The following is a 24,241-nucleotide window of genomic DNA, read 5'->3' on the forward strand; positions in this document are numbered from 1 at the left end:
GTCATTTGATATGATAAAGTCATTTGATCTGTTGATGTCATTTGATATGATGAAGTCATTTGATCTGTTGAAGTCATCTGACCTGTTGACCTTGTTTGAAATAGCTGTGATGTTTATCGGGTTTATACCTTCATGGTTTATGTTCATTTTGCATTTTCCGATGAAAGTCAAACTGTATGATATGCACTAAAATAAGTGTTTGGTTAACCTTTACCCTGCTAAATTTCTAAAATGGACTGGTCTATCATTCAATTTGGGCAGTACCATTTATTATTCGAAGGGGCGTTTACCGAAAATTTACTGACTGAATAGCAAACAGTGTTAACCATGATCCGCCTGCATATATCGATATCCAGGTGAACTTTACATCTAATTTAGAATCAGTACGTTGTGATGCTGATCTTGGTCTGCACTTGTTGCAAAGGCATTTGGGACAAAGTTGAACTTCTTTAAAGGTACCTAAATGTACTTATTCAAATGATTTTATATTACTTTCTTTCGAAGAGGTAACACGGAAAGGCTGTCTAATGTGTCCAATCTTTATCGGCTGTAAATCTGACTTTTCATCTGCTGGTACATGCAACAGAAAGTGTACCTATAGTTTCTATTGCATTATCCACCTTTGACTTGATCACAACAATAAGTAATAATGGAAGGAATCAAGAAACACACACAAGTTTATAATGTCTTATCCAGAATAATTCTCTCTCAGCCCGCCATGCTTCTTTGGTTGTACTTATTCTGAGAGGATTAAAAGATTTTCCACATAAATCTTCATGGTATTAGTTTAAATGCAGATATTCTTCTGCGCCAACTACTGTTTCATTTAAGAGATGAATTATTTGACTAAATAATATATCGATATCCAGGTGAACTTTATATCTAATTTAGAATCAGTATGTTGTGATCTATGCCAAATGAATGAGTGCAAATCACTAGAATGTTTACAGGCAATCCGGCAAAGCAATTTTACAATTGTATACATTTGAAACTTTATCTAAGATAGTACAAACCTAGAAGAATTCACTCATTCTGTGGTCCATGATTTATTTGCGGTAAAGGTAAAACGGTAAAGACAGTTGGAATACCAATTTGTATCGCCTGTGGATTTGTAAAATAACTTGTAATTTACGTCTTAGACAGTTAATTTTCTCCGGGTCTAGATACAACAAACCTCTGCATATGGAGCAATAACTTTAATTCAGTCAGAGGAAATAAAATATAAAATCTAAGGTAAATGGTTAAAATCACAAATTACCAGCATTTTTCCAAATCAGTATTTCAACTCTGAAAACGATTATCTACCTAAAATGATTAATCCAGTAATATTTACATTCGCCCTATTCTTTTCTTTTGAAAATTATGGCGTTTATTTCGCATGAACAGCATAAGGCAATGCGTGAAAGTTACGTCAACGCTGCTTTGTGATAACAGGCCGCTGTTTTGACGACGCCCGCGTATAGTCAGGGAGAATATTCCTTAGATGACGTCGCGGTTGTTCCGTCTGGTGAACAGAATGGCCGGGAAGCTGATCTTAATGTTAAATGCAACAAAATATATGCAATTTATAATATAATCTTGTTTACAAATGGAAAGGAAATATAATGTAAATATAAGAAATGAAACTTCTTTTCGTTGTTTATGCGAAATGAACGACAGAATAGGATCGGCAAATTGAACATGAATCGCGATTCATAGATTTACCGATCCTATTATGTCGTTCATTCCGCATGAACACCGAAAAAAAATCATTTCTTAAATGTCGCATTATATTTCAGCAATATTTTTGTCTACATTGTTTGACGATCATCAAAATACAATCTGAAATCTATTTGTTTCCTCTCTTATTAGGCAAAACAGTAAAAACAAAAAACAAAATTAGATATACGATGTTCGGAGCAGTGTAATTGTAAAATAAGTTATGTATACATTTGGTTTAGTGTTTATCCTTGAAAAAAAAACTTCGCTTTGAAGGTTTTTCATTCTGAAAGGTATCCATAAAGAAATGAAAACGTTATTTCAAAAACTGGAAAATTTGGTAAGTTCAAAGTAAAATTTCTTAACATCAATGTGAATGACTCGAAAGTAGGAGTATGTTGCACAAGACACAAAGTGAAAAACATGAAAACACGTTCATTCAGTTAGCAAGATTGTTGCATAAATCTTTCGCTTTCCAACATAGTCATGTGGCATGAATCAGACAAACTTAATATGGCTGCGCGGTAAACAATGCATTTTCATTAGTTTTCCCATGACATTAATTTCTACTAATTGACTGCTTGTAAGACTATAGTATATAAAGACCATCTCAGATGTAATGCAAATAGCAGTTTCGAAGAAGTGCATTACGTTCATAATAACGCTGACCAGGACTAACGAATTGACGCCCAATCTAGCAAATGTTAAAACGTCATCATGCCCTCATTTCAACGTACACAGGTAAGTAATTGCGGTGTCTATCGCCACATGAGCATTACTCTTACAAAACGAAGCAAAACCGTACCTGAGAACTGGAATTGCTATGCTGCCAAGAGCCTTTGCAGACAAGCAAAAAATAGCCATTATTTTGAGAACTGTAAAAACTGTTAGTTCTTTAAAGGCAAAATAGCAAAGTGTGTCAATTAGATAACACTATGCTAAAGAGACGTGTGTCACTATGAGCAGTGATATCCTACACACATCTGTGTGTGTAATCTTAATTCAATCCAAACCTTAATCACTCTTTTTCTAAAGATGGGGCCTCGGTGGCTGAGTAGTAAATGTCGCTGACTTCAAATCACTTCAACACTTGTCCCTTACTGGTGTGGGTTCGAGCCTCGTTTGGGGCGTAAAATTCTTCGTGTGAGGAAGCCATCCAACTGGCTTACTGAAAGTCGGTGGCTCTACCAAGTTTCCCGTTCGTGATGAAATAATGCCCGGAGGGGCATCTTCTATCTTCCTCAACTACCAAAAGATGGGCAGTCAAAACATAAACTATAACTGTATCGGCGTGACGTTAAACCCAATAAGAATATTCTAGATATGAAAGAACTGTCTTTCACACACATTGATATCAAGCAGAGCATTGTCTGCTCTACGGATCTATTTTTAGCACAAAACTTGTTATTAGCCTATGCAATTGACAAGATGTTCTGCACAGTTTCTTTTAAATACAATGTTCAATGAATGTACTATGATTTTCCACCTAATGCAATGTTTTATTGTTCTTCAATGACTTCACCTTTTTCGTAGATCTGACAGGACTTCCTGCAAATGCCTTGTTTCACAATCCAAGGGTTTCACTATTCTTACATCCAGACATGTATTCTTTAATAATATGATTGTAGCTTGTCCACAAAGTAAAACCTACGAATATATTGCAAAACTTGAGCCATTTAAATGAGTACACAGGTCAATTTGACACAAATGCATAAAACTGAATGCAGGATTAGTACAGTTGCTTTGAAACTATTACATCCTGTTTTGCGATATAATAGTCTACACTGAAACATCAAGATCAGCAATTTATCCTAATCAGTTTCGTAGAACTGATGATCATGCATATACCAAGGTATTTTGAAAAGTACAACAACCATGCTCGAAGTCAACAATACATGAATTGAAATCAAGAAAATTCTTTAAACTCTTATTAGATGAAAGAAGTTGAATTTCTTACATTGTTTTCAAAATTCTCATTCTTTACACGTGAATTATTTTTTCCTCATTACTGTCTTGACTGATAAGACATGGCGTTAATGAACATTACAGCCTTTTAAGAAGGTTTTAGAACTAAGTTCATCAGTAAGAGACAAATCAGATTAAATTTCCATTTCATCCGTAATAAATCTAAATCACAGATCTTAATCAGCAATTCAGTCTCTAATTATCAGTTATCTAAGAATGTTCTAGTGTCGAACTGCAAAACAATACTAAACATAGGATAATTTTCGCGTCGCTTAAATTTCGCGATTTGATAGACAACAGACATATTCGTGATGTTAAGAATTCACGCTTCCTGGTTGATTTTACATCTGTAGTTAATGGGTCTTTATTCACGAATATTTAGCCTCCGTTCGCAAATATTAGGGTTAATAAAAACTTCACGAATAATATCCAATTTACATTTTATTTATCTCTGCTTTATTCCCGCCTTTATTTCGTGCTATCATCTTAATTAATCTCGTTCTTTAACACAGTTAACATCATGGTGACTGTGTGATTCGTCTAAGGTTCCTTATAGACGTAATTAAAGATGTTTATCACTACGTGAGTATATCTTTCTTTATTTGAGTAAAACTTGCAAATTTAGTTAAGGTTCTGACATGACTTGTTTTAATGATATCCAGTCCTTATCTATCAAAAAGTATTTTTTATATGATATTAGATCTAAATGCAGAAAATTCTCACCAAATGTATAAGCTAAGCGTCCAAAGTTAACTGTATTTGTAGAGTTACATTCAAAGTTGTATTGACCACATCGGTAGCCTAGTGGTATAGCGCCCTGTGGGAGGTTGTGATTTCGATCCCTGGCCGCGTCATACCAAAGACGTAAATATGGTACTTGTAGCTTCCCCGCTTGGTGCTCACCATTAAGAGGATAGTACTAACACTAGTCAGCCCGGCGTCAGTATAATGTGACTTGGTGGGGTATCATGCCAAGTGTCTACGGCGTGATATTCCAGTGAGGCAGCACTATAAAGTTAGGCATTGTGCTCACTGCTGATGGAGCGAAAATATTATTTTAACAAATGGAAAGACGTTCGACCATCGCTATCCTATGATATGTCCCTTCGTGCAAATCTAAATGACAGAGCAATTAATCTACAAGAATAGTCAGTATTTTAGAACTGAGAAACATGCACAATGTGCCAACTAATTGTTCCGATTCAAAGCTGAATTTTTGTCTAATCAATGTATAAAACTGCAAGCGAAAAGTGTTCATGAATACTTCTATTCAATTCCCTCATCACTGTATTACGTGTAAATTCACATAAATGAGTTGTGTATGTAAACATAAGGAGTCTCAATTAAACGCATAAAGAGTTGGAATAAATTCGAATTATCTATATCAAAATTTATAAATAAACGAATGGATCCATTTCAAATGCCAAATGAAATGTACAATAATTAGAACCAATTTCCATATAGAGTGAAACAAGCTAGCTCAGAAATATTGTTTATTTCTCAAATCGTATCTCAGACAACTTGTGAAAATACAATACAAAAGTACATTTCTGAAGTCATTTTAGACTATAATTATTTATTTCTAATCGAAGTTTAACTGAAAAAGGTTCCCTAAAGGGTACAGTTAATTGTGAAACTAATTTTAGTTGCCTGTAGATTTGCGACAAAACCGTCCTCGTAATTTAGCCTTTAAATATTGCATATTTGCAATTTATTCTAAAAAGAGGTGCAGGTAAAATGTCCAGTGCGATGTCCAACTATCCAATGTTATATTCTTTTACAATAAGAAACTGCCAGAGAATTAAAGACTACTTTGAAAGTTTACCAAACTACTTCTTACTTCAGGGCTCGATTTCAAAATAGTTTCGCAGTTATGTTCCTTGGGTGAGCCTTTCCTAAATGCTTGTCAAATCATTCTGTTTCTTTAACAATCGTGCGCCAAGGAGCAGGGTTAGTATTCTTCATATCACTATATGGAAAAAAATGAAAACATTTACCGCTCAAACCGACGGCCAGATTTCAAAATAATTTCACCACAATGTTCATTGCGTGACCCTCTATCAGACTCCTTAAAACTAGTTTGATTTTATGAGGAAATTGTTTCCAGGGGTCGCGGTTAAATTTCCCTGTATGGCATTATTGAAAATTATTTCACAGAATTTTTCACAGGTATTCCTCTGCTGAATATCTTCAAATCATTCTGTTTCGTTAAAAAATATGAAATTGCAACTTGCGTTTTCTGTAATACTAAATATATATGTACATCATTTTCAAGACTTGAACGTAGATTAAACAATACATTTACATAATTGTTTGTACCTAAAGGCAGAGATTAAGAGAAATAAAGATAAATATATATCTTATTTAAAATATTTTTAGCAATTATTTTAGTGATATGTGTTTAAAAACATTAATTTTTGTGGCGTTTTAATTTCTCTTGATATGATTGGTTGATTTTGTTTCTCAGATGAATTTGTTCTATTGTTATTCCTTAAACTCCAAGAATTCCTTTTTTCCACTCTCCATTAATTGTTCAAAACTGTGCATCGTATAAATTCTATTCATTTTCATTGATGTTATCGTGATGCTTTTTCAAATCATCTTAAATGTTTGTCTTAACTTCCTTACAGTGGTGTTACGTAGTATCGTCTTTAGTACCTATTAATTAATATTGAACATGATTGAAAAGATTTACATCGACATTTGGTTTTAGGATGTAATAAAACGAAATAGTAACAAGACTTAGTGAATACTATAAAGGACAAAATACAGGATATCAAGCTAATAGGTGTTATTTGTTTCTTGAAAATATTCTGAAAGAGAGTTGTCAAAATTGTGAATATTTTCAAGAGTAATATAAGAAGTTGAAGGAGTGTATAAATTGTGTGACAGAATCTGCTTTACATTTATGAAACGTTTTAATATGTAGTTGTATTATTTACTTTAAGTTCATTCAATACCCTTTTTAAACTTCTATACTGACTTCAATTCATGAATTTCAATCTAAAAGAGCTTATAATTAGCGAAGACCCTTTAAAATTCACTTTAGAAAGGGAATTTAAATATGATACAACAGTCTCAAAAATTTTATTATGATAGACAAACCTTTCTTTCCTTGCAAATTTTAAAAAGGAGACAATATTACCTCCCTAATTTAAACAGCGCTAAAACCGATTTCATTTATGATTAAAATGTCCCATAATGCTTTTAAACCCTAAAACACAGCAATTAAGCAGCAAATAAGTCACTAATACAAGTTATCTACGAGAAGCAATCTCCTAATGTTATTGTAAATTTCTCAAAGTATTAGATTTATTTATTAATATTTTTGCTATTATTTTGGTGCCACTGTTGTCATTATCGATGACAGAATCTGAATTTATCTTGTTCTTTAACATCATCAACCTCCCCACGTGTAATTTACGTAAGGTTCTGAAAAACGTAATTAAAGATGTGTATCACTTCTCCCATGAGAGAAACTCGAAATTCAATTAAAGCACTGCAAAAGTTAGTGTAATCTTTTTATTGATATTCTGATAGTACTTGTATCAATGGATACAACAAGAAAACGCATACACGATAGCCCTTAACGTTTATAAGCTTGACATAGCCTTTCAACTTTTGGCACATACAAAATTTTCTATCTATATGGTCTTGACCTAATGGTCATAACACACCTTTGACTAGTACATAGGTGTCAAAAATAAATACAAAAAGAAGTTTTAATTTGTATCATAGAATAATACTTTTTTAGTCTATTTTAGATAGGTATTAAATCATTTCAGCGTTGGTTATACTTATTCTGAGAGAATGATATGACTTTTCTACACGGAAGTTACATTATAAATCTCCATGGATTATTTTAGAACTTCAATATATGCAGACATTATCCTGTGCCAACTACTGTTCCATTCTGATAGATGAGTTATTTCATCAATTAATCTATATGCAGGTGAAGAATCTACCTGATTACTTCTGTTATCAGTCTTCTTATCATTGCATCTTTTGCACAATGTCATTCTGAGCAAACATATTGGTGCCTTCATTCACTGTTAAAGAATTGCAACGGATTCTGAAAAATCTTAAACAAAATTTCCTTACTTTCATGAACAGACTCACTCAAACCAAGTCTGCTATTTTATTGCTTGGTTGTGTTAAATGCTTCCCAGATTTTATTGTCTAAATTATTAGGTACAGTTTCCCTTAACTGTGAAACAAGCAATCTTAAAATTCTTATATAGTTTTCAATTCCTATCTAAGATAGCTAAAGTACATATAGTGCTAATACTATAACAGTAATATCCACATTAAATTTTTAATAATTGGCAATTATCACAAGAACATCTGCTTAATTATTAGACTTATTTCAAACAGGCACAAATGAATTAATGTCCAAATATAAAATATTGATGACTTTATCATTACCTTATGTCAAACGTACGCAGGCGAGCAATAACGTCACCGATCACCAGCGAGGAGCAAAGGTATTACACACAAACTAGGTAAACACATGTCGGAAATCTAAGCTGTATAGTGTGTGTCATATCTACCTCTACTCTGGCCTTTGTCAAGACTTTTCTAACGTTCAGTCATTCAGTAATGAAAGAACAGTCGTTAGAATGGACCACATACCAGCAACAAAGTTATTTCGACATTCCTAATACCGGAACCCATTTGTTACCACTCAACTTAATTCCGTGGCTTAGAAAGGATGGGGATTTCTTCATTTACCAAGAATTTGGTTTACTTTCTACGAACTGATACTAAGTTTGCTGAATGTGCCCTAACTAGGATGTCACAGCTCATAAGAAATCAGCGTTTTTTAAAAAATGATAAAATATATGTTTGATTCATTGGCGGCAAACTGCTTGTATGCGATTAGTTCCGCCAGAAATAAAAAATGTTAATGCGGAGAACTACTGATAATTTCTGCATACACCTCTCTTTTAAATTCAATTTCCGAGCAAGTTGTTGGTCGGTATTAATTCTACCGCACTGAGTGTACGCACACATTCAATGTACATAATTAAAACTATGTTTGAGTGCGTACATCCAATAGGTTCAATTTAATGTCGGCGGCAAGTTGTTGCACTGGTCCATGACAAGGCTTCTGTCAAAAATAGGAGCAAGTGAGGTCATTTCTAATATCATATCATAGGAACATGTTAGAGCACCACGAAGTAGTTTGAGGAGCCCTTTGACTATGATTTATTTCTGCATCTGTTTAGATCAAGGTACAAGAGTCTATAAAAGATTGAATCTTAAAACTGACAGATCAGTAATTATGTTGTTCACGATCTGTCTTCGCAAAGAATTGAAACTTTTGTTCTTTAGTACCTTCAACTTTTCAAAATGCCACATATAAAAAAAATAGGCTTTGTCTGAATGAAATATTTCTCTGTCTAGTGCATGACTGACTAATCAGCTTTAATCTCTCAAGCAGTGAGTATAGGATATAATGGAAAAGATATAACATAATCTTATATGTTGAATTTTTAAGAGAGTTCTTTTTACCTCACAGCTTTGTCTTTTGTAATATGTAAGTTAAAGTGCTATAGCTCATAGTGTACACCTAAACTAGACATCTACAGGGTGAAAAAATAAACGATGTTACATATCCCAAAAGAATATTAGTTTTGAGATCAGAAATATAATCTGGAAAATAGATCCCTCGGAAGCACTGACAACAATGCAAACAGTGAAAGTCGATTTCTGACAACCAGTCCAGTGCAACTTCAGTTACAAAAAAGACACTGACATGTTTAAAATGAGATAAGAATAATGAAATAAAAACATATAAAACTGAATGTGTCCATCACTTCAAAATGCCAAATTAAGTTATAATAGGCAGAGCATTAATAAGTACTGATGAGAAACAAACAAAACAAAACAAAAATGCCAAATGATACTATTCAAAACCAAAGGGATTTTTTAAACAGAACAGAATTGTTTTGTATTTTCTAATTAAGAAATATATTTTATTTTGTGTTGCCTCTCCATCAAATGAACCCATTGTACCTTAATAAATCAGATAAACTCTGAAGAGTGGTTCCTTTGCATGACCCGTGGAATAACTGTAAGTGTACTTTTACTAGCGCAGCTAAATTTTAGCTCAAACGCCTTGAATTGAGTGGTTTCGATTTATTAGCGCGTACTTGTATTAGCGCAGTATCAGCAGCGCTCAAATAGCCAGTTGGCGGCTGAATGGTATTCGTAATGAAATCGACCAGGCACGCAAATAAACATGCTTAGGTCTACAGTATGACATAAAATATACATAAGTTTAGATCAGTGTTAATCTATATACTGTAAATTTGTACATGTTTACAGTGCAGAATGAATGGTGATAATTGTTTGTCTTCAAATTCACACTTGGTTTTCAAAGCAGTAGGCCTAAAATGTTATGGTGACACGTGTAATTAGCACGACAACACAAACTGGCGATCTACTCCAAAGGTGTTTTATACGATGTTTACGGACAATGGCGAAGATAACAAAAAATGCAACTTAATTTACAAGAATAGATGACTTTTGTACTAATATTCAAACAGGTTTAATTATTATATTCAAAACTTTCTGCAGAATATTAGTTAGGAATGCAGTTATTGTCATATTTACACAATGAATATGTATTTTTCTGTGTTCTATTGCATTGTAATTATTTTATTTTCAATGCTATAAATGTCACTTTTTATTAGGAAAGCCTTTCATTTCATTCTAATATTAACGCTAGACATGAATTAGCGCATGCCAAATCCCGCTAATAGCGCGAAAACTAGTACTCCGCTAATATAAATACACTTACAGTAAAGCTGTTAATTACGTTATTACAATATACCATTCTGCCTACAGCAAACTTGGTAAAAATGAATAAATATGGATATGTGTCAATCAGAAGGTATGACAACTCATATAACCCCCTTTCGCGGCTTATATAGGCATTCCTTTTCAATGTCTCATGTTTCTAATGGTGAGTCGTAAAGCTGTTTTATATGTCATTAAACATCTGCTCTCTAACAGGCTTCGAAGTTAATGTTCTACTGTATTAAGTAGTTTCTTCACAAACCATAATTACGTACAGTGCTTAAAATGTCTTAAAGTTAAATTTTATTGACTCTTTCAGAAACATAACGCTGTTTCTAAAACAAATAGGAATTACGATACTTGACGAGTACATTTTACAATTTGTTGAATGGAACGTATATTTCCAATTTTCTTTAAGTGAAACCGCATTAAGCCTGGAATGTAACAAAATCGAATTGTCTGTACCTAGAATTGAAAATGTCTGTCTTCATAATTGATTTCCAATCACTGTTTTTGAAGCGTAGGTATAAATGTATAAATATTGATTCTGCAATGACGCAAAATGTTTTGATTTACGTAATTTTCATATAGTATTTCCTATAGTAAGAATATGTCACATTATTTCAGAATCGCCGCCCAGTAAAACAAAATGAGACGTTAAGTTGTTTTAATTAGTGTGTGATTTTGGACAAAATAAAAATGTTAAATATAGATAATTAGGGTATTAGATCCATAATAGTGGACCTCCTTTTGAAGAGTATTCAATTCCTACAATAGATCTACTGTGACTTAAATTTCGCAGGGGGCATAGGTTCAAGCCCCACTGGGACAAATTGTTTTCCTTAAATTCCTTTTTTTTTCTAGTTAGTTTTCACTTTTTTCCAGACTTATTATTGATTTGTTGTACAAAAATGAAAATTTATCATCTGATAAGTGATTCCTTGTTGTTCAAAGTGAATTTACCTCTGAAACAGAAGAGGGCAGAGTTATACATCTTAAAAAATACTGAGTTCCATGCAGTAAATGTTCTCTATTTTTCCTTTACTCTTTACATAAAATATTGTGGAAGAAATGTAGGTAGTTTTTACTTCTGCCCCAAAGTTAATTTTTAATGAAGTGAGCAAAATTTAAAACAGTCCCACAGGACTCGGCCTTAATTTTTCCATGTTGGAGTTAGAATAATGTCTAATTAAATCTTTTTACTTGAGGCACCCTAGAAAGAATGATACTGTCAGTTTTTATTTTGTGTTTTATAATTGTTTATCAATATTTTGACGTTTCTTTTATCAAAATTAATAGTATATAGAGGATATTACATGAGTATCTTTTCATATTGAATTTATTAAACGAGTTGAATAAAATGAAAAAATGCGAGGCCCTGCCGAGCATTTTATCAATTTTATTCAACGAGTTTAATATATTCAATATGGACAGTCACAAATGTAATATTCTTTTTATCACATGTTAGCCTTTCCTGTGGAAACATCAAAAAGTATACTTTCTTTTACTATATAAACAAGTCAATTTGACCAACGTCTCCTATACTATAAATGACGTCGACTTCAAAGCTTTATTACACTAGTGTATTATCATTTTTATTTAATGGCTTTATTACACTCTCGTGATGTCAAACGTGTGATAAAATGAATTATCTGCAAACGCTTTGGTCAGCACTTTGAAATTTATCTCTACATGAGCTTGAGGAAATATCATAAATTATGCAAAATTTATTTTTAAAAAACGGCACGGTAAAAGTTGTTTAAAAATTGCAACACAGTGCGAACAAGGTCAACTTTAATAATATACCAGGCGAATGCCATTTTTGTAAACATTACACTTAATCCATAGGTAAAACATTCAAATAATTCTTTCTGAATCAGGTAATTAGGTTTGTCCAACATCATTAATACATATTTAAATCTGTATTTATCAAAAGAAATAAAATACATTATTACATTATCTATAACTTAATTGATGTTACCTGTCATACAAAATTGGATGTTATATCAACAACCCTTCAATTATTAGATGTGTTTACAATTTAACAAACATGAATGATATCTGCAGGTTCATACTTGTATATCAGTTGCACTCGCCACATAAACTCTGCAGCTCTACATTATAATTTCAAAGTTCAGTCAGAGAGTCAATGTGCAGCCTGACATAGACTCACACCAAAGCCTTTTAAATATACTCTGGAGAAAGGGGCAACACACTTATATAACTATGGTAGGTATATTTATCGTATCTGATGCATTATAATTTCTCTCTCCTTTTTTCTATTCTACATATTTATATCAAGATCAACATTCGACGTTCAAACACAAGGAGAAGACTATAAAAAGAGCCTGAGATATTTCATACTATTCAATCTTTCAGAAAGTATCCCAGTTTTCAGAACTTTGATCATCACAAGCTTATAGAAATTATCACATGCATGTTTATCACATTTATAAAAGAAAAACCTTAATATCATATTATACTGCTTAAACATACTTCATCATGCAGTTCAGAAAACACAATTTTGAACTGGTTTGGACACTTGTGTCCGCCACTCATTTTGTATATACATGTACCTTAAAATAGCCGTATATATTTCCGATAATGTTCAAATATGGATGTTGGACTGAAATTTTGCGAGGCTGTACGATTTGGCACTTAACCTGCTTTCCATTGACAAACAAATCTTTCAAAACTAATCGTGTTCCAAAGTTACAAAATGTGTATTTACATGTAAACAGTGAAAAGATTAATAAGTAGAACAATTCTGGGAATACGTATATCTGTCTGTACATGTGAGTGGACTGAAACCTCAAGCTTCCGTAATCACTTGTATAACATGGATCTTTCACAGCAATACCAACCATAGACCCATCTGCTCCATGTTATATATGTATCACAAACCTATTCTTAGGACATGGAATTGTCATGACATTCTGTATGCTTTTCATTTATACAATGTTCCATGGATCTCTGTGATAACTTTCTGACTAATGTCATGCGTCATGGGTCTACAATGACTCAGCTTTTTACTGTAACACTTGGCTCTGCCCTGGCTTTCAGCTATGTAGTGTATCTGTACTTACTGTATCAAGAACTTACAAGCCTGTTTAGTCACATTTATTTCAACATGTATCAATCATTAGAAATTCTTGGTGATATCATATGGACATAACGATCTAAATGATCGTCAGCGACTTTGATGTATTTCTGTGTAAATACGACTTTGCCACATTCACGTTCATCTAGACACAACATGTATTGCCCAGTCAACTTTTTTTCATCGTGTGAGCAGGATTTGGCACAGTCTTCAACACATGTGATATCATTGAATTCAAACATCTGGAAACAAATGAAAGTATGGCTTTGTACCCAAAATTCTCACCGCTTCATATGATGCATTTTGCCAGTTCAGAGATTTTTTTTAAAATTCACTACTCAGTCTGAAATGTTGATCAGCAAGCATATACATGAGTCTACACGTAGATTAGTTCAAAGTACATGATAACTATTAAGTTACTTTTGCGTATGTGTGGACTTTCACTGGAGTCACAGTAAAATATTAGGGGCCTCGGTTGCCGAGTGGTTAAGGTCGCAGACTTGAATCACTTGCCCCTCACCGAGATCGAGCCTCACTCGGGGCGTTGAATTCTTCATTGTGGGGAAGCCATTCAGCTGCCTTACGGAAGGTCGGTGGTTCTACCCAGGTGTCCGCCCGTGATGAAACAATGCACAGAGGGGCACCTGGGTCTTCCTTCCCCATCAAAGCTGGAAAGTCGCCATATGACCTATGACGATAAATCCAACAATAAAAAACAACAGCCAAACACTGTCGTTCAAGTTAGAAGTAAAGTCAGTTTCTGTTGTGGTCAGGTGTCCTCAGGATATGAACAACTAATGTTACATGGTGGTTTCTTAGACAGACACTTATCCGTCAAAAGTGAAATATGTCTACGATCAGTCCTAAAATTGTTCTACACGCCACAAATATCCATCCGTAGCAGGTCAAAAACCAAAACCAACTGTGTCATTTAAATGATAACCCATGTTAAGTGAATTAAACTCTTGAATAAATCTCTCTAACAGACATCTCTGGATACACATTACAAACATGATTTTGAAAAAAAAAATATTTACCATTATTTTTGGCTGGCATTTGCCTAAAATTGGCATAAGATTTACAATGGGTAGGGGTTGTTAATTTCAAATAGCTATTAAAGTAGATCAGGTTTGGTTTTAGTACGTTCTTGACTGATACATATAACTGATAAGCTATAATTGAAATAAAAGTTTTCAAGATAGCACTTTATATTATCTAAAAAATATAAATACAAAAAGAACAAAAATATCAAAATTCACCAGTTTTAAGAGTTTTTTCTTAATAAATCTCTTAGATGACCGGTGACCCCAACTCTTTTTTTTTCCATTTTGAAGCATTTTTGTGTGTCCTTAAAGCTGCAAAATATTTTGAAAATCTTAACGTCAGAATTTTTTGTAGATCTAAATACGTTTTTTCCATTGAAAATAAAGTGGTTGGGGTAATTATGTCAACATGTAAAAAATGAATGAGATTTGTTAGTGACAAATATGCTTATATAATACTGATATCACCTTGCACTCATATTAACCTGTAAGACCTGAAATTCCTAGAACATAAAGTTGGATATTATATGTTTTATGAAGTACCACCATTTTTTTCAATTTTACAAAATTTCAGAAATGCTTAAACAGTGGACGAAGAAAATGCCCTATAAAATTAAAACGAGTTCGGTGACCTGTGTTTTTCCCCCCTTTTTTGTCTTGGAAACTTAATGTTCTTCAAGCTCACAGAGTATGAAAAAGATCTTAACGTTAGAAAAAAAATCCGATCCTACATCCTTAAGTTTCTTTAGACACTTTTTTAATTTAAATACAATTTTATTCTGTACATGGACCCTTTTTCTTTTAATATTGCCTTGATATATAAAAGTCAATGTTACCTTCATGGAATATTAATGAACATTACAGCCTTTTAAGCAGTGTTTAAAACCAAACTCATCGGTGAAGAAAATCAAAACTAAATAAATTGCCTTACAGAGTATCATTCAACCAAATCAGACTATAATGCCAGTTATCTAGGCTGATCTCTGAGTATCCCATTACAGTAAGTAGTTCAATGTTCTTTGTTTTATTTTCATCACTAGCTCCTGCTACTGTAGATATTATCGTTGACATAATCTTAATAAATCTTGTTCTATAACAGGTTCTTAACTATCCTCCTAATAAATAATTTATCTAAGACTCTGAAAATAATGAATAGAAATGATTTATTTATTAAATGCTCTTAGATAAAACACCTAAAGCTATCAATGAAACTCAAAATCATAATATTTTTATTGATTACTAACTCTAGTCAGAATGAAAACTTCATACAGGACTGGTTTCATTAGTGTGTTAGTCATTAAGTCGAGAAAAAACTAAGACTAACATTGTGTTTTGTACTTAACATCTTTTGTCCTCAGTTTGATCCATCAAATCCATAACAACATTTACATGACTTGCATCATATTTTGCAAACTCAAGTCTAAACTATTTACATTATTCTAAAGGTCTCCGTGACTGGTAGTGGTGTCTTTTCGAATTTTGTGGTAAAAATGAATGATTAAAATTGGGCAAATCACACTTTCAAAGAAAAAGATACTTATTTAGAAATTTTATAATTATTTTGCCCGGAAAAGTTGCTCTTCTGTTAACGAAGAAATCCTGAAAGCTTTGTTAGGTTGAACGACACAATTATAGGTCACATTGCGACTTTCCAGCTTATGGCGATGGAGGTAGAACATTCGTGCTGGATGACTTCTTCACGTGAAAGATTTCTCCACTCAAGCAAGGTTTCGAACCGATGAAAATACCAATAAACTTTTTAACATAACAAAATTTGCTACCCGGTGATGTTTTATCCGAAATTAAGCTGCAAGTCGGATACCCATTCTCACAAAGCAAATGTCAGGTTTTGGTTAAATCTATACAGGCCATAGCAACGCTTGATCCAGAAAATAGATAACTGCTTCCTGGCCAATCTGAATGATCCAGGGACCCAAGATCTGATGCGTACACTGTATCAACTTGCGCTTTTCAGGGATTCTGTCATAAAAATGTCTTTTGGTAATCACAAATACATATGAGATGTACTCACACTTTATTAATATTTGAATGCATAATTACGTGTTTTGCATATGTTTTCCGCAATCAAGATAATGTCGTTGTGATTTCGGGGACTGAATTAACTAGAATATGAATCACACAGGTTTACGTTAGTTGGCACACTAAATAGCTCTGTATTTTGTCAGGAAATTACGGGCTTATTGTCAACTGTAAGCATGTAAGAACAAGAGACGTTATCATCTTTCCCTCAAAGTTAGTGTAAGTGAAAATATGTCGTAGTTTCCAGATCGTATCTGTAAAAATTAACGAATATCCTCGTTGTGTTTCTTTATTCGAATCCAGCTTGGACTGTATTCAACACGTTGCAAAATACTTAAATACATGTTTTACCTGTTTTATGTAGGCAAAAGGAAGTAAAACAGAAAATTATATTATTCAGCAGGCATTCACTTTATGTTGTTACAACAGTACTGACCTTGACCTAGAAACAAATCACCTTGTCAGTTATAGAAGGCAGAAGATTTATTTCAGATATCAGAAAAAGTTGATAATATTGTCAGAAAAAAATATTACAAACCTTTATTTATTTAATGTGTGTTGGTCTCCTTGAGTGTTTCTATGAATAGCCATTGTTGGTTTATATTAAAACAAAAGAAACCTTGTAGGTATACAATAAAATGTCATTATAAGATTAATCTGGGATGTTCTCAACCTCCACGGACTTTACCCGGCTTGATGCAAGACCAGTCATGCTGTTACACATACAAGTGAAATCAGTAGGCAATTCTATCAACGCGGCATCAAACTAAAATTAATTATTCAACTGCTTTATACCCTCTAATTGAGAAACAATTTTGAGAAGCTGCATTCGCACTTGTTAAAGTCATTTGATCTGTCAATGTCATTTGATATGTTGAAGTCATTTGATATGTTAAAGTCATTTGATATGATGAAGTCATTTGATCTGTGGAAGTCATTTGATCTGTTGATGCCATTTGATATGTTGAAGTCATTTGATATGTTGATGTCATTTGATATGATAAAGTCATTTGATCTGTTGATGTCATTTGAAATGATGAAGTCATTTGATCTGTTGAAGTCATTTGACCTGTTGACCTTGTTATCGGGTTTATACCTTCGTGGTTTTGTTCATTTTGTATTTTCCGATAAAATTCAAACTGTATAATATACACTAAAATAAGTGTTTACTTAACCTTTACCCTGCTAAATTTCTAAAATGGACTGGTCCATCTTTCAATTTGGGCAGTACCATTTATTATTCGAAGGGGCGTTTACCGAAAATTTACTAACTGAATAGCGAACAGTGTTAACCATGATCCGCCTGCCGATCTTGTTCTGCACTGGTTGCAAAGGCATTTGGGACAAAGTTGAAATTCATTAAAGACACCGAAATGTACTTATTCAAATGATTTGATATTACTTTCTTTTGAAGAGGCAACGCGGAAAGGCTATCTAATGTTTCCAATGTTTATCGGCTGTAAATCTGACTTTTCATCTTCTGGTAAATGCAACAGAAAGTTTACCTATAGTTTCTATGGTATTATCCGCATTTGACTGGATCACAACAATAAGTAATAATAGAAGGAATCAAGAAACACACACAAGTTTATAATATCTTATCCAGAATAATTCTCTCTCAGCCCGCCATGCTTCTTTGGTTGTACTCATTCTGAGAGAATTAAAAGATTTTCCACATAAATCTTCATGGTATTAGTTTAAATGCCGAAATTCTTCTGCGCCAACTACTGTTTCATTTAAGAGATGAATTATTTGACTAAATAATATATCGATACCCAGGTGAACTTTATATCTAATTTAGAATCAGTATGTTGTGATTTATGCCAAATGGATGAGTGCAAATCACTAGAATGTTAACAGGCAATCCGGCAAAGTAATTATACAAATGTATACATTTAAAACTTTATCTAAGATAGTACAAACCTAGAAGAATTCACTCATTCTGTGGTCCATGATTTATTTGTCTCAAAGGTCTAAATAAAACGGTAAAGACAGTTGGAATACCAATTTGTATCGCCAAATAACTTGTAATTTACGTCTTAGACAGTTAATTTTCTCAGGGTCTAGTTACAACAAACCTTTGCATATGCAGCAATAACTTTAATCCAGTCAGAAGAAATAAAAATATAAAATCTAAGTACACAAATTACCAGCCTTTTCCCAAATCAGTATTTCAACTCTGAGAACGATTATCTACCTGAAATGATTAATCCAGTAATATCTACATTCGCCCTATTCTTTTCTGTTGAAAATTATGGCGTTACGCATGAACAGTAAAAGGCAATGCGCGAAAGTTACTTCAACGCTGCTTTGTGATAACGGGCCGCTGTTTTGACGACGTCCGCGTATAGTCAGAGAGAACGTTCCTTAGATAACGTCGCGGTTGTTCCGTCTGGTGAACAGAATGGTCGGGAAGCTGATTATAATGTTAAATGCAACAAAATATATGCAATTTTTAATATAATCTTGTTTACAAATGGAAAGGAAATATAATGGAAATATAAGAAATGACTTTTTTTCGGTGTTCATGTGAAATGAACGACATAATACGATCGGCAAATTGAACATGAATCGCTAGCGCGATTCATAGATTTGCAGATCCTATTCTGTCGTTCATTTCGCATGAACACTGAAAATAAATTCATTTCTTAAATGTCGCATTAGCAACTGAAATCTATTTGTTTCCTCTCTTATTAGGAAAAACAATAAAAACAACAAAAATCTTTTAAAATACGATGTTCGGAGCAGTGTAATTGTAAAATAAGTTATGTATACATTTGGTTTAGTGTTTGTCCTTTACTTTCAAGGTTATCTATATTGAAAGGGATCCATAAAGAAATGAAAACGTTATTTCAAAAATTGGAAAATGTGGTAAGTGTTTGAAGTTCAAAGTAAAATTTCTTAACATCAATGTGAATGACTCGAAAGTAGGGGTATGTTGCACACGACACAGAGTAAAAAACATGAAAACACGTTCATTCAGTTAAGACTGTTGCATAAATCTTTCGCTTTCCAAAATAGTCACGTGGAATAGATCAGACGAACTTAATATGGCTGCGCGGTAAACGCTGCATTTTCATTAGTTTTCTCATGACATTAATTTCTACTAAATGACTGCTTGTAAGACTATAGTATACAAAGACCATCTCAGGTGTAATGCAAATAGCAGTTATGAAGAAGTTCATAATTACGCTGACCAGGACTAACGAATTAACGCCCAATCTAGCAAATGTCAAAACGTCATCATGCCCTCATTTCAACGTACACAGGTAATTGCGGTGTCTAACGCCACGTGAGCATTACTCTTACCAAACGAAGCAAAACTGTGTCTGAGAACTGGAATTGTTATGCTGCCAAGGGCCTTTGCAGACAAGCAAAAAATAGCCATTATTTTGGGAACATGTAAAAACTGTTAGTTCTTTAAAGGCAAAATAGCAAAGTGTGTCAATTAGATAACACTATGCTACAGAGACGTGTGTCACTATAAACAGTGATATCCTACACAAACATCTGTGTGTGTAATTTTAATTCAATCCAAACCTTAATCACTCTTTTTCTAAAGATGGGGCCTCGGTGGCTGAGTAGTAAAGGTCGCTGACTTCAAATCACTTCAACACTTGTCCCTTACTGGTGTGGGTTCGAGCCTCGCTTGGGGCGTAAAATTCTTCATGTGAGGAAGCCATCCAACTGGCTTACTGAAAGTCGGTGGCTCTACCAAGTTGCCCGCTCGTGATGAAATAATGAACGGAGGGACATCTTCTATCTTCCTCAACGATCAAAAGCTGGGAAGTCACAACATAAACTATAATTGTATCGGCGTGACGTTAAACCCAATAGAAATATTCTAGATATCAAAGAACTGTCTTTCACACACATTGATATCAAGCAGAGCATTGTCTGCTCCGCGGATCTATTTTAGCACAAAACTAGTCATTAGCCTATGCAATTGACAAGATGCTCCGCACAGTATCTTTTTAATACAATGTTCAATGAATCTACTGTGATTTTCCACCTAATGCAACGTTTTATTGTTCTTCAATGACTACACCTTTTTCTGCGATCTGACATGACTTCCTGCAAAAGCCTTGTTTCACAATCCAAGGGTTTCACTACTCTTACCTCCAGACATGTTCTTTTTTAATGATATGATTGTAGCTTGTCCACAAAGTAACACCTACGAATATATAGCAAAACTTGAGCCATTTACAAGAGTACACAGGTACATTATTTTCAAAATTCTCAATCTTTACATGTGAATTACTTCTTCCACATTACTGACTTGACTGATAAGACATGGCGTTAATGAAAATTATAGCCTTTTAAGAAGGTTTTAGAACTAAGTTCATCAATAAGAGACAAATCAGATTAAATTGCCATTTTATCCGTAATACATATAAATCACAGCTCTTAATCAGCAATTCAGTCTCTAATTATCAGTGATCTAAGAATGTTCTAGTGCTGAATTGCAAAACAATACTAAACACTAGATAATTTTCTCGTCGCTTTAATTTCGCGTTTTGATAGACAACAGACATATTCGTGATGTTAAGAATTCACACTTCCTGGTTGATTTTACATCTGTAGTTAATGAGTCTTTATATTCACGTATGTTTCGAATTCGCGCGTAACTCTGTTTGCAAATATTAGGGTTAATAAAAACATCACGAATAATAACCAATTTACAGTAATCTCTGCTTTATTCCCGCCATTATTTCGTAATGTTTAATTATTATCTTAATTAATCTCGTTCTTTAACACAATTAACATTATGGTGTGTGATTCGTCTAAGGTTCCTTATAGACGTAATTAAAGATGTTTATCACTACGTGAGTATATCTTTCTTTATTTAGGTAAAATTTAGTCAAGGTTCTGACATGACTTGTTTTAAAGGTATTCAGTCCTCATCTAACAAAAACATATTTTATAATATGATATAAAATTAAAATTCTTACCAAATGAATTAGCTAAGCGTCCAAACCTAACTGTTTTTGTAGAGTTACATTCAAAGTTGTATTGACCGCCTCGGAAGCCTAGTAATATAGTGCCCGCTACGACTGCGGGAGAATGTGGTTTCGGTCCCTGGCCGCGTCATACCAAAGACGTAAATATGGTACTAGTAGCTTCCTCGCTTAAGAGGATAGTACTAAGACTGGTCAGCCCGGTGTCAGTATAGTGTGACTTGGTGGGGTATTGTGTCACGTGTCTACGGCGTGATATTCCAGTGAAAATAATTCCGCAAAAATGTTCCTTGCGTGACCCACTATCAGACTTGATTTTATGAGGAATATGTTTCCTGGGGTCGGGATTACCCTGTATGGCTTTATTGAAAATTATTTCACGGCAATGTTCACTGGTAATCCTCTGCTGAATACCTTCAAATCATTCTGTTTCGTTAAAAATATGAAATAGATGGCAGTGTATTGCAACTTGCGTTTTCTATTGTACTAAATATACATGTATATCATTTTCAAGACCTGAACGTAGATTAAATAAAAAATTTACATACATTTTTGTTCCAAAAGGCATAAATTTATGTATAGGATATAAGCCTCAAACGATCCAATATGTAAAATACTGGACTGTCCGAAGCGCGTTAGCGCTGAGGACCGTCCAGTATTTTACATATTGGATCGTTTGAGGCTTATATCTTACTTAAAACATTGTTTTAATGACATAACCAATCAAAAAGTTACGTATAAACCATTCACGTAAAATAATTTTAAATTGATTCGGTTTTTATTCACTTTACCGCATTTAATAACAATTGCTATATGATTATAAAATACTCTGTAGGTCCTCATGACTACTTTACGCACGTTTTTCTCATAATGCACGACTGCATTTTTCTCGGGTTTGTCGCCTTCGTAATATTGGACTTTCGTTAGCCCGGGATTCTCGTGATGCTATTAATTGTGTTTACACATGTACGGAATAAGCAGTAGTATTCTCATGAGTTGCGGCGGGAGGAAAGTAATTTTGTGACATTTTAGAAACAAAAAACTGGATTTATTTTAATTCATGGCAAGGGTAAAGTGATTATGTTCTTTTTATTTAAGTGTGTACAAGGAAACGTTCTTTGTGTTAAAATTTACAAGGGTATGGCGGATTAGGATAATGTTTCTATGAAAGGATAGTTGGAATCGGACAGCTGGAGAAAATGAATGCTGCATGTGCACTAAATGAGAAAATGGGTTGTTTGTTTACACGCCTGGCAATATACTGTTGTGATTTATTAGTTCAATGACAGTTTTTGTTGGGTTGTACATGAATTTGCCCGACAATCATCAAATTTAGTGCAAGAAGACTTACAGAACAGACATTTTTAATATATTATCGGATACAGCTACTGGTAAGTCCAAATCATACTAAACTTGTGATATTATTTTCGTTCCTTTTAACTGGTTAATAAACGACGCATAGTGGCGAGGCGGAAGCTGAAAACTTGCATTCAACATGTTCAATATGAATTTTATTTATGCACTCGAAGCTACTCTTATCTAAGTTATTATCACAATGGATGTTTAATTTAGTCCCAACTGGAATACTGAAAAATATATTTGATATCATTCACTTTGAATCTATTAGATTTATTTTCACTAAAATCTCAGTATTTCATAAAAATAGCATAAAATGAAATAGAATATACGAGTACAAAATTAAAAGATATTTCGACAAAACTAAGGTTCATGTAAGTACATGTGTCCCTTAATTGCAGTTGTTTTTTCTTTTCCAATAGGCAATCTCACAGACTGAACAAATGTGAGCAAATGCTTCACACTGGCTTCGAACACAAGAAACGAAGGCAATTTGTTCTACGTAGGGTGCTATAAACGTTTATTTTTTGAAAGGAACATCCTGTTTTGTACAGTTTTTTTTTCAATACGGATGTAATACTCAAATAAACATAAACTGTAACTGTCAATACCTACAACAAAACTATGAGCTGCACCATGAGAAAACCAACATATTGGTTTTGCAATCATCCTGCGCAGTCTGGCCAGGATCCATGCTGTTCGCTTTCAAAGCCTATTGCAATTAGACAAACTTTTATCGAACAGTATGAATCCTCACCAGACTACGTGGATGCGCAGGCTGGTCTTGATCCATGCTGGTCGCAAACGCACTATGTTGGTTTTCCCACGGCGCGGCTCATATCATTTTCAGGGGTTTACATGAACATTAACGTGTAAGCATTTGTTTAGTTTTTCTATGTACAGAAGTACGGATAAATTCGGAAAATGTGGAATGTGACATAACAAAATATGAGCTGTGTATACGAGGATGCAATGCTTCACTTAATTTTCGTAAATCGTAAATTATTATTTCTATTACTTTTATGCTACCCGAAGGGCGAGCATATGGTTGACATTTTGTCCGTCTTTCCGTCCTTCCGCCCGTCTGTCCGTAGTATAACTTGAAAAGTATTGACGGCATTTTATTAAAATTTCACATAGTCATAGCCGCCATTGAGACAAACAGCAGTGTCAAAGAACCATAACTCTACCTTACCTAGCTTTTGGATTATCTCCCTTTATTATACAAAATAAGGCTTGTCCGAAGCATTACTTGAAAAGTGTTAATGACATTTCAT

This window comes from Mercenaria mercenaria, chromosome 11, assembly GCF_021730395.1.
Source record: "Mercenaria mercenaria strain notata chromosome 11, MADL_Memer_1, whole genome shotgun sequence".
Taxonomy (NCBI): Eukaryota; Metazoa; Mollusca; class Bivalvia; order Venerida; family Veneridae; genus Mercenaria; species Mercenaria mercenaria.